Below are 10,062 nucleotides of genomic sequence, written 5' to 3'. Positions count from 1 at the left end.
TCTCCGGGTACTCAGGCTTCCTCCCACAGTCCAAAAACATGACTGTCAGATTAATTGGTTTCTCTAAATTGTCCTTAGGTGAGAGTGTATGTGCATGGTTGTGTGTCTTGTCTGTCTCTGTGTTGCCCTGAGACAAACTGGTGACTTCTCCAGGGTGTACCCCTCCTCTCGCCTAGAACGTTTGCTGGAGATAGGCACCAGCAACCCTCCCGACCCCATTAGGGACAAGGGTGTATAGAAAATGGATGGATGGATAGAATAAATTATAAGTTCCTTATTACTGTTACTGTCAGTAAAAAATAGGTATTCTTATTAGATGTGGTGTCAACAAACCCATGGCACATCAACAATATTATCTTACCTTTTATTTGAAAAGAATGTTTGTCTGTTTACTCTTGCCAAATTCATAGTACCTTGTTTTAATTATTGCTCAGAAGTCTTTGCCATACCAGTTTGTTTCTTAGTTTATTCTTGCATTTTGTTTCTTTTGATTAGTATTATCCTTTCTTGGTTTAGTGTTATGCCCCCTTTAGTTTCTCTCCTGTTATTAGTTTGCTTCCCTTTTCTATTGGCGCTCACCAGTAATCTTTACTCATTACTGAGCCATTCACCTGGCTGCACCACCTAAATATCATTTGTTTCACCGGATCTGCCACTGATTTTTCACTGTTCTGCTCTGGATTCTTTGTTTTCATATTCTGATTCTCTGTTGCTCCATGACCTGGTTTTCTTGTTTCTGAGTTTTGCACAACATGCGCGTCTTTTTCTTCTTCTTCTTTTTTTATCCCCTGTGGTGCAAAGCTGTCAGGGATTCTTGGGGGCCAGAGTACAACCTAAGAAACTTCAGAAAAAATAAAAAGTTCAGTCATGCAGCCGGTTGAACCATGGAGGCCAGTGAAAGGGACATTGGGAACCCACAGGAACCCTGTCAGGGGGTTCAGGAACACCAGGAGGTTCAGGAGCGGGACCTTTCTTCCAGAAATGGGCCCAGTATCGATCAGCTTAGTTTCTAGAGAAAGAGGATCATCACTCATCTCAGTAAATGGCTACTGGTTGGAGTGAGGCAACTTGAAATTCTGGACATTAGGTCCTAAGAAGTTAGGAGGATGTAACATAGTTTGTCCACCATTTTGCTAGATCTGTATAACATATTTGCATAAAAGTTTAACAAATGTCCTGAAATGTCATACTGACTTCTAAGAAAATAATTTATGAACTGGAATCATTTTTAATGGCTGGTAACAGTTGATTTATAGACTAAATCTATATAAGTTTCTCAAAAGAGAAGTTTATTATGTTAACTTTACTACTCAAAGTGACCCCTGTCCTCGTGTGATACTGATAAAATTCTCTCATTTCATGTCCTTTTAAAGAAACTGGAAAATCATTTGCATTTTATAATTTGAATTTGGTTTCTTGTAAAGTAAAACACTGTACCTGTCTTGTCATGTAAGTTCTCTGTGTGATGCAGCTTTGCTGACAATCATACACAATTCTACACTTTGAATTGACTTGTTGCTGAAAATGTGCTATATAAATAAAATTACCTTACCTTACACAAAGTGAATGAATCAAACTCATTGAACATCCAAAGTACTTTATTGATTTTATTCAATATAAAAGCAGGTAGAATAATAATGATTTGTCACATGTGTCAGGTTACACACAGCAAATTATTAGCAGTATGTTTCCTGAATACATTTCACTCAAGACTGTTTTAAAAAAAAATCTTACATTTGTATGAAAGCTGTCATGGCTGCCAGAGAAGGGATTAGAAGAACATCTCATTTCCATTAAAGCAAGATTTGACTTTCTGTCGAAGAGCAGCAAGAAGATTTGGGCCTATTTTGAATGTCTCTTTTGCATAATAATGTCCAGATGCATATATGTCCTCAATGCGTCTGTTGTTCTTGTTATATCTCACCAGAACTCTGTCCTTGTTACTGTCAGGATGTCTGGGGTTGTAGTCCTTCCTCACGTTGTAAGGCAGGTCCTCAGCATGAGGAGAGTTGAGGTTCCCGATGGTATAATATCCATACTGCTTTGTGTCATGAATTACTGGTAGCAGAGGATGTGTCCCATGATTCTTAAACTCATGAAATCCAAATTCTCTTTCAATGGGATTACACAAAGCCCTCATGTTGTTGTCCAGGCAGTTCTGGACATACCACACCAGAAGCCTGAGACCGTGGCGGGGCGGGGGTTGACCAAAGCCACTGTCCTGCAGCTCTTGCTTTGAATTGAGAGTTTTCAGAGTTGATGCAAGAGCCAGGGACAACAGGAGTGTGTAAGAAAACAAGGGAAAACTCTCTTTACCTTGTGCCATCTGAAAAGAGAACCAGAAATAATATTGTGATACAAATACAGATACGGTTTTTCAAACTGTATCTGTATATGGGTCGTATCTGCCCAATATAAGTTCCATATTCACTCACCTCTTCTCAGAAGACCAAAAATGTCAAAATGGATTCAAAATTTAACAGCAGAGGAGCCTTCTTGTTCTTTCTGTTTCCCTCTTGATATGTGTTTTAAGAGCAGTGAACCAGCTGTTCTGACAAGGAAAAGGAGCTTTTTGACTTCCTCTTTGTTATATAAAAGAAAGCAAATTGGTGGCTGCAGAGCTGTTGTGGTAAAGTTTCATTTGCATTTGGACAAGCTTCAGCAGATTCACTGCAGGTGCCCATAGCTATAGATACATTACCGGCCACTTTATTAGGTACACCTTGCTAGTACCAGGTTGGACCCCCTTTTGCCTTCAGTACTGAATTAATCCTTCGTGGCATAGCTTCAACAAGATACTGGAAACATTCCTCAGAGAGTCGGGGTCATATTAACATGATAGCATCACATAGTTGCTGCAGATTTGTCAGCTACACATCCATGATGTGAGTCTACATCCACTACATCCCAAAGGTTCTCTATTGTGGTGAGATCTGGTGACTGTGGAGGCCATTCGAGTTCAGTGAACTAATTATTGTGTTCAAGAAACCAGTATGAGATGATTCACGTTTTATGACATAGACAAGTGTACCTAATAAAGTGGCTGGTGAGTGTATTTTCAGTGGGTTTGATAAGTCCCCATATCACTGTCTCATCTGTCTACTTGTTGGATACTGACTTCCAAGAAAAGAACTTATGAACTTATGAATAGATAACATATAGACTAAATCAGGGGCGGATCTAGAAAAATATTTATGGGGTGACAAGAGGTGGGCAGGGATATTTTCAGGGGTTGCAGTGTGTGTATATATATATATATATATATATAGACACGAAATATTGTTTTTAACTTGCAATGTTTCAAAATGATCTTCATGTAGCACCGAGGCTTAAATACAATTTCTTAATGTAGTATAGTTAATTATTTTTACGTCTTTCATACTCCTGCTAATTGATATGTATTACTGGACTGGACAGCGCCTATTGGTCGCTATGTGATTCATTGTGTCCAGAAAACCATTTTATCCCAATATAGGACAAGGAGAAATCTGTCACGAAAATATTAGTAGCACCATCATTTGTTATTAGATATATCTATTAAATACAACTTAAAATAAAGATTAGAAAACTGATGTATGTTAAATATTATTAACATATGAATTAATTAACATGAATTAAGTAACGTTTTTTAAAAGTTACTTATTATTGCCTCTGGTGTGTTTTTTCTGTTTTCTATCAAGTCATTTAGATAAATTCCTAAATGTCCACTGACCACGGGAGACAGGCACCAAATTTCCTACGGCCATCCAGGGATGACTTGCATGGATCCCATCCAAATGAAACACCAAATAGTGTTTCATCAGTGATCCAGCGAATGAATGATCCAGTGGATCCAAACAGTGGATGAAACAAAGTGTTATTTTTAGACATATATAACTGACATATATAACTTGAATAAATACAGAAAATGCATGTTCCAATAATCATTTTGTGTACTAGGGGAAAAAGCAAACAAAACAACATGGGTCCATGTAAAAAAGTTATTGTTTCCTTTTAGTGAATGAATTAGTTTTGAATCAATAATATACATTTTAAAACACAGTTTGGGGACCACAGTAACTTATTCATTATTTTTCTCTCTGTTTGGAAATGTGAAGAACCAGTGTATGGAGGCAGCTTTACTAATTTAACAGTAGGACACCTGTAGTCTGATATCAGCTCATGGATTTCTGTAGGAATCCAGATAATCCTGCAGTGTGTGTCACCAGACCGAGGTGATCTCCAATTTGTTTGATGTGTGTGCAGAAGTGCAGCAGCTCAGACTGCTGCATTTAAGCTGTTTATGAATAAAATATCAGGATTCTTTCTTCATATTACTATCAGATTCTACCCTTCTCAAAATTCAAGGGTGTGTTCACCTGAGACTGCAAACATTATGGACCACCACCCAGCGTGCATCAGAATCACACAGAAATGAAGCAGAAGTGGTAGAGGATGTGTTATGACTTAGGTTGGAAAGGACTTAAAGCAGAGTAAAACTATGGAACAGTCGGAGTACTTAAATAAAATAGAGACTTTACTGGGACATCTGCAGAGATAACAGGTCCATCCATCCATTTTCTTTACACCCTTGTCCCTTGGTGGGGTCGGGAGGGTGGCTGGTGCCCATCTCCAGCTAACGTTCCGGGCTAGAGGTGGGGTACACCCTGGACAGGTTGCCAGTCCATCGCAGGGCAACACAGAGACAAACAACCATTCATACCAATTAACCTTTTTGGACTGTGGGAGGAAACTGGAGTACCTGGAGAAAACCCACACATGCAGAAAGACTGGCGCCGGGAATCAAACCCACAACCTTCCTGCTGCAAGGCAACAGCTCTACCAACTGCGCTGCGCCACTGTGCAGCCCGAGATAACAGGTCATGGAACATAAATGAGAACCAGTGAGCTTATACAGTAAGGAAGGGGAGAGAGATGACAAAGGGTCCAGATGAACTAATCTGAATAGATGTGGTACAGCAGCAGCAAGGGAAAAGAAGGGAAACTGAGGGCAGGAGACTAATTACACCAATGGAGCTGNCATACTCCTGCTAATTGATATGTATTACTGGACTGGACAGCGCCTATTGGTCGCTATGTGATTCATTGTGTCCAGAAAACCATTTTATCCCAATAAAGGACAAGGAGAAATCTGTCACGAAAATATTAGTAGCGCCATCATTTGTTATTAGATATATCTATTAAATACAACTTAAAATAAAGATTAGAAAGATTAGAAGTTTTCGCCTTAACACCGCGGTGGTTGATTAGCTGATTTAAAGAGCTGCTCTACTGATGACTTGGTGGGCGGGTTGTTTTGTGCTAACGGAACCAAAACACACCGAACTGCGCAGTACATGGTAAGGTTATCAATGTCAATAGCAGGCCAGCAACAGTTAGGCTAGTATAACTGACCCACTGCTCACTTGTTCAATGTTTTTTTTAAATTCAAACTTTTTCCTCACGTGTGAAATCTGAAGCCCTTATTACCATTATCTATGGTTGAAGTAACTGCTAAACATTGCGTCCGTTGTTCTGATTCTTTGCGTGATTGTAGTATTTTCCTGACCACCGATATTCCTGACTCAATGGACAGCAATGGCGCATGTGTGACTTAAGATAAATCACGTAATGTCAAGTCCAGTATATTCATCAATGCTGCTGGCGCTCTGTCCTTTTCTAGCACTTAGCAGTGGGTGTCAGGTTACATTGTGTTGCATTCAATGTTGTCGGAAAAAAGAGTTTCATGCGCTTAATGTCCGATTTGCCATAACTATTTATTGAATACATTGTCGCTAGCTGGGGTGGAAACAGGGGTGGCAAGGCTCTCGTTTGGGGTCCACCCCAGTAGATCCGCCCCTTCCTCTGAAGTAAGTAGAAGCTAAACCTGCAGGCTTTGCTCTCCGATTATAATGAGACATGGAGTAATTATAAATTATTTCAGATTACGTTTTATGTGTCTGGTATTTTGATACTCTGCCCTCATATGTTTCTGTTAGCGGGAGCTAATTATCTACGCTACTTTAATCGGATGATAAATTAAAACAAACTCAATCATTTCCATTGGCCTGATTTATCGTTTATCTCTTTTTTTTCTCTCTTTCTACCAAAAACTGGATGATAAAAGTCTTCAGTTTGGTACTTTGGTCTTGACTAGCCCTTATTTTGAAAGGCAATTTTCTTCATAAAGACTTCAAAATTCATTAGTTGTTTTATTTATTCTGGATATTAAAAATGTCTTCCAGTCAGTGTTCATTAGAATTTAAAGTTTAATGACCTTTGAGAATGTGTTCTTGCATTATTATTTCATCATTACCATTATATTACTTAAATAATGGTTTCAAAAGAACTATATTATTGTTTGTTGAGAACTACTGGAACAATTTATCAAGAGTAAAATTTTTCATTGTGACAGACTTATTCATACATCCTCCAAAATCTTCAGATTAAACTGTATTTGTGTCTGGATCTCTGAAATCCACAGAGACCCCATTTCATTGGCCCTTAAACAAATAGGTTTGTCTGCAAACCACACAGCAAATTCAAAAGTGTTAAATGTTTTGGTGTTAGTAGACTTTGTGCAAAAGCAGAGTTAATTTTACTCTTACAGAGTCACATTCTGTTTATGTAACTCTGGGATGTATATTATTAGTAGTTAAACACCAGTGTTAAAACAAAGTGTTTCCGTATCAAATGTATAAAATAGAATCAATAACTCTTTACTTAACTCTGAACTCCACCAGCGGCTCTAACACTGAAGGAGTTAATTCACTGACTCCGCCCCAGAATCACAGATTCTCACCAAAGCGAAGCGACAGAAGCCAAGTAATTTCAGGACTATTTACTTTCCACCTGTCTGAGCTGTTTACCACGCTTGGTAAGTCATTTTTTCTGAGATGGTTTATAACTATTATTTTGAGTTGAGCTCAACCTGTATGATAGACGTCACGTTCACCACACGGCTCAGTGTTAGCATATTTAGCTTAGCATGCCGAATGTTAGCGAAGTGTTGGAAAAAATCAAGCCGGTAAAAAGATTCAATCAAATTATTGGCTAACTTAAACAGATCCGTAATAATCTGGAGTATGTTTTTTCATGATGTTGAACATTTACATGCATATTGGTCAGCTTTATCAACCTTTCTGATTGATTTTTTTTCTTTGAAAAAATGTAAAAGGCTTTTTCACATCGGGGGCTTTATTCCCGCTGTTGTGTCTTCTTACGGTGCGTTCATACTGCAGCCTGAAGTGACCCAATTCCGATTTGTTTTGGCAGGGCCGTTCACACTGCCAGTAAATGCGACCTGTATGCGTTCTGCAGTCTGAACGGGCAAACGACCTGAAAGTGTCCCGCATGCGCAGTAGACTAGGGCGCAATAGCGTCAGCGTTCTAAGTGTTCTGCCTACTGCCATAAAAAGAAAAAGTGCTCAGTGTTTGCGGAAGTAAACATGGAGGCTAACGGTGGAGCTTAGCTTACATATTTGAAGTAGTTATCCGGCTGGATCAGCATATTAGCAACTTAATCCTCATATAATTCGTCATGGTTGTTCATTTTCTTCCCACTTGCGCATATCAGGAGGACGCATAATAGTGAGATTTGTTGAGAATCAGTGACGTTCAGTTCGGATGAATGCGACCTGGACGTTAGGTCGCATTTGAATCGGATACGTATAGGATATGGGTCACATTCGAAAAAGAATCCGACCTGNAGTAAGGAAGGGGAGAGAGATGACAAAGGGTCCAGATGAACTAATCTGAATAGATGTGGTACAGCAGCAGCAAGGGAAGAGAAGGGAAACTGAAGGCAGGAGACTAATTACACCAATGGAGCTGAACTAATACTTAAAAGGATTTACAAACCAAGGGAACTCCAGAAATGCACCACACCTGGTTATAAAACAACCAATCAGAGCCAGGAGGAACGGGGAACACACTGGACAGGTCGCCAATCTGTCCAAATAGATGTCATCAAAGATCATTTGTAATTCTGAATTGACCTTCAGAGTGTGTTTGTATGTTATGTTCAGATTGTAGTCTTTCACTTCTGTAAAGGGCTTCAGTGCTCATCTAATTCTGAAGTGATGGAAAGGACATCAAAATGAACCTGAAGCTTTTAATGAGCCACTCATTAAAAGCGGCTCAAGACTTTTAATGAGTTTGGAGCCACAAGACAAGACGACGGTACAAGACGGTCTTATACACACAGACGCACGCACACACACACACACACAAGACGATGGCATAGTATGACAGGAAAGGTGAGGATCTGACAGGGAAACACAGAGACAGGTGAGTACATCAGGGGGACGAGACACAGCTGGGAACAATGAAGGTCAAGACGCACAGACATGGGGACTAAGTTATCCAAAAACACACACAGAATTCACACATATGTTACTTTGGCAACATAAGCAGGTAAACTTATCTATGGTTTTTATTTATCATTTTAAGACCTATTGGTACCATTTCCCTGAGCTACTTTAATTTTCTAATGAATATATGAAAGAGTGAGAAAGAACGTAAAGTTTTGCAGAAAGGAGCACTGGACAAACATCTGTACACCAGAACCAGACAGCAGCTGGTCTCTGTCCAGCTGCTGGCACATAGGTGCAGGTATGCTAACAAGCATTTGTTTTAGAATTACAGTTTTCTTTTGGTTCCATTTCTTTAAATCAACCAGGAGCTGTTACCAAAACACTTGAACAAGCAAGACAACATTTGTGGAGGTCTGGGTTTATTATGAGTAGACATTGAGTCCACACATTTAATTACCTGAAAAAATTTCCATAACTGAAAAATTTCCATTTGTAATCCCTGTAAANTGAAAAGATCGGATACAGGTCGCATTACGTCAAAAAAATCGGAATTGAGTCACTTCAGGCTGCAGTGTGAACGCACCCTTATATACGTTTTGCAGCTTGTTTTAATTCTTTTATTCCCTTTTTGTATATACTAGTCTGATTGAGGATGAATCGCCAGTCGTCAGCCTAACCTCTCTCTCCCGATCCCTCCATGGATTCTTCGAAGATTATGATGATTATGTAAGTGTTAATATCTCTGAAACCCAAAATTTCTGTAATGGAGGCTTGTTGTTAGTTGTAGTAAAAATGTATTCATTCGTTCCATTCCTCATTGTTATGTTTTTTTGTTTGTTATGATCCAGAGACCGACACTGGCTGTCGTACTCAGACTGAAGACTGTGCGATGCAGTAGAGGAGCATGTTGGTGTCCCCGACCAAACGTCACGAACAGCCCAACAACCTGAAGACAATCTGTTAGTGAGTGGACATCTCTTTGGTGGAGTCTCTTATCAACAGAAACATTAACTGGATCAGAAATGATGGATCTGAATATCAGGTTGGTCTGTTATGTAATATCTGGCAATCTACCTGTTAAAAGAAATGTACTCTGTCATAATACATTAACTGCATGCATTGATACAGGCTTTACTTTCTCCACCTTGTACTTTGAACAATTTCATGCATATGGTATTTAGTACATGTTATGTGTCAGAGGGCTTAGGAAATAATAATAATAATTAAAAACAAAATAAAATAAAAAATTGACCAAAAGGGCTCTTGGGGGCAAGGAGCAAAAGGGGCAGGTGCTCAAGCCCCTTAGCACCCCCATTCCCTCTGCACGTGGCTGGGTTAACTACTGTAGTTGTTATGTAGGCAGGCGCCTTGGTTCAGTTGACGGGTCAGTTTGAAGCTCGAGGTTTTGGTGTTTAATCTCAGCTGCTGCAGATTATCTGAAGATGCAGAAAAAAGTAAATAGTGTTAGAAAAAAATTATGTTGATTTCCCTGACCAGCTGATGCACTGACAAACCTGACTTTGACAGAACATTATCCAAAAAAAATAATAAATAAATAAAACAGGAGAAAACAGTTTGCAACAAAAATGGCAGAGAACCCCTACCAGCTTCCACTGTGAACAGAAACACTTCTTAGACAATTATTCACCAAAATGCTCACAGCAAGATCACCTCAGTCCCCACAAACAGTCAGCACTCAAACAGGATCACGTCTGGTCAAGGCCCAGGACAAAAAAGAAGGGGGATCTGCAAGGGCGTAGGTTCGGTC

General features: G+C 39.4%; 1 long non-coding RNA gene across 2 annotated transcripts in view; it reads left to right on the top strand.

The window, feature by feature from the left end:
* Positions 1-626: 626 nt before the first annotated feature.
* The window catches only part of LOC107834886 (uncharacterized), a 16,034-nt gene continuing 6,598 nt past the window's right edge, over positions 627-10,062 (top strand). The window contains exons 1-2 of one of the 2 annotated variants that reach the window (XR_001660722.1): positions 627-637; positions 848-859. This is a non-coding gene — a long non-coding RNA (uncharacterized LOC107834886). Of the gene's footprint in view, positions 638-847; positions 860-7,945; positions 7,961-10,062 lie in introns of those variants that run through there. The other variant, XR_001660721.1, reaches the window with a different exon arrangement.

This window comes from Poecilia formosa, unplaced genomic scaffold (assembly GCF_000485575.1).
Source record: "Poecilia formosa unplaced genomic scaffold, Poecilia_formosa-5.1.2 Scaffold826, whole genome shotgun sequence".
Classification (NCBI taxonomy): domain Eukaryota; kingdom Metazoa; phylum Chordata; class Actinopteri; order Cyprinodontiformes; family Poeciliidae; genus Poecilia; species Poecilia formosa.
This window is presented reverse-complemented; position numbering and strand designations above follow the sequence as displayed.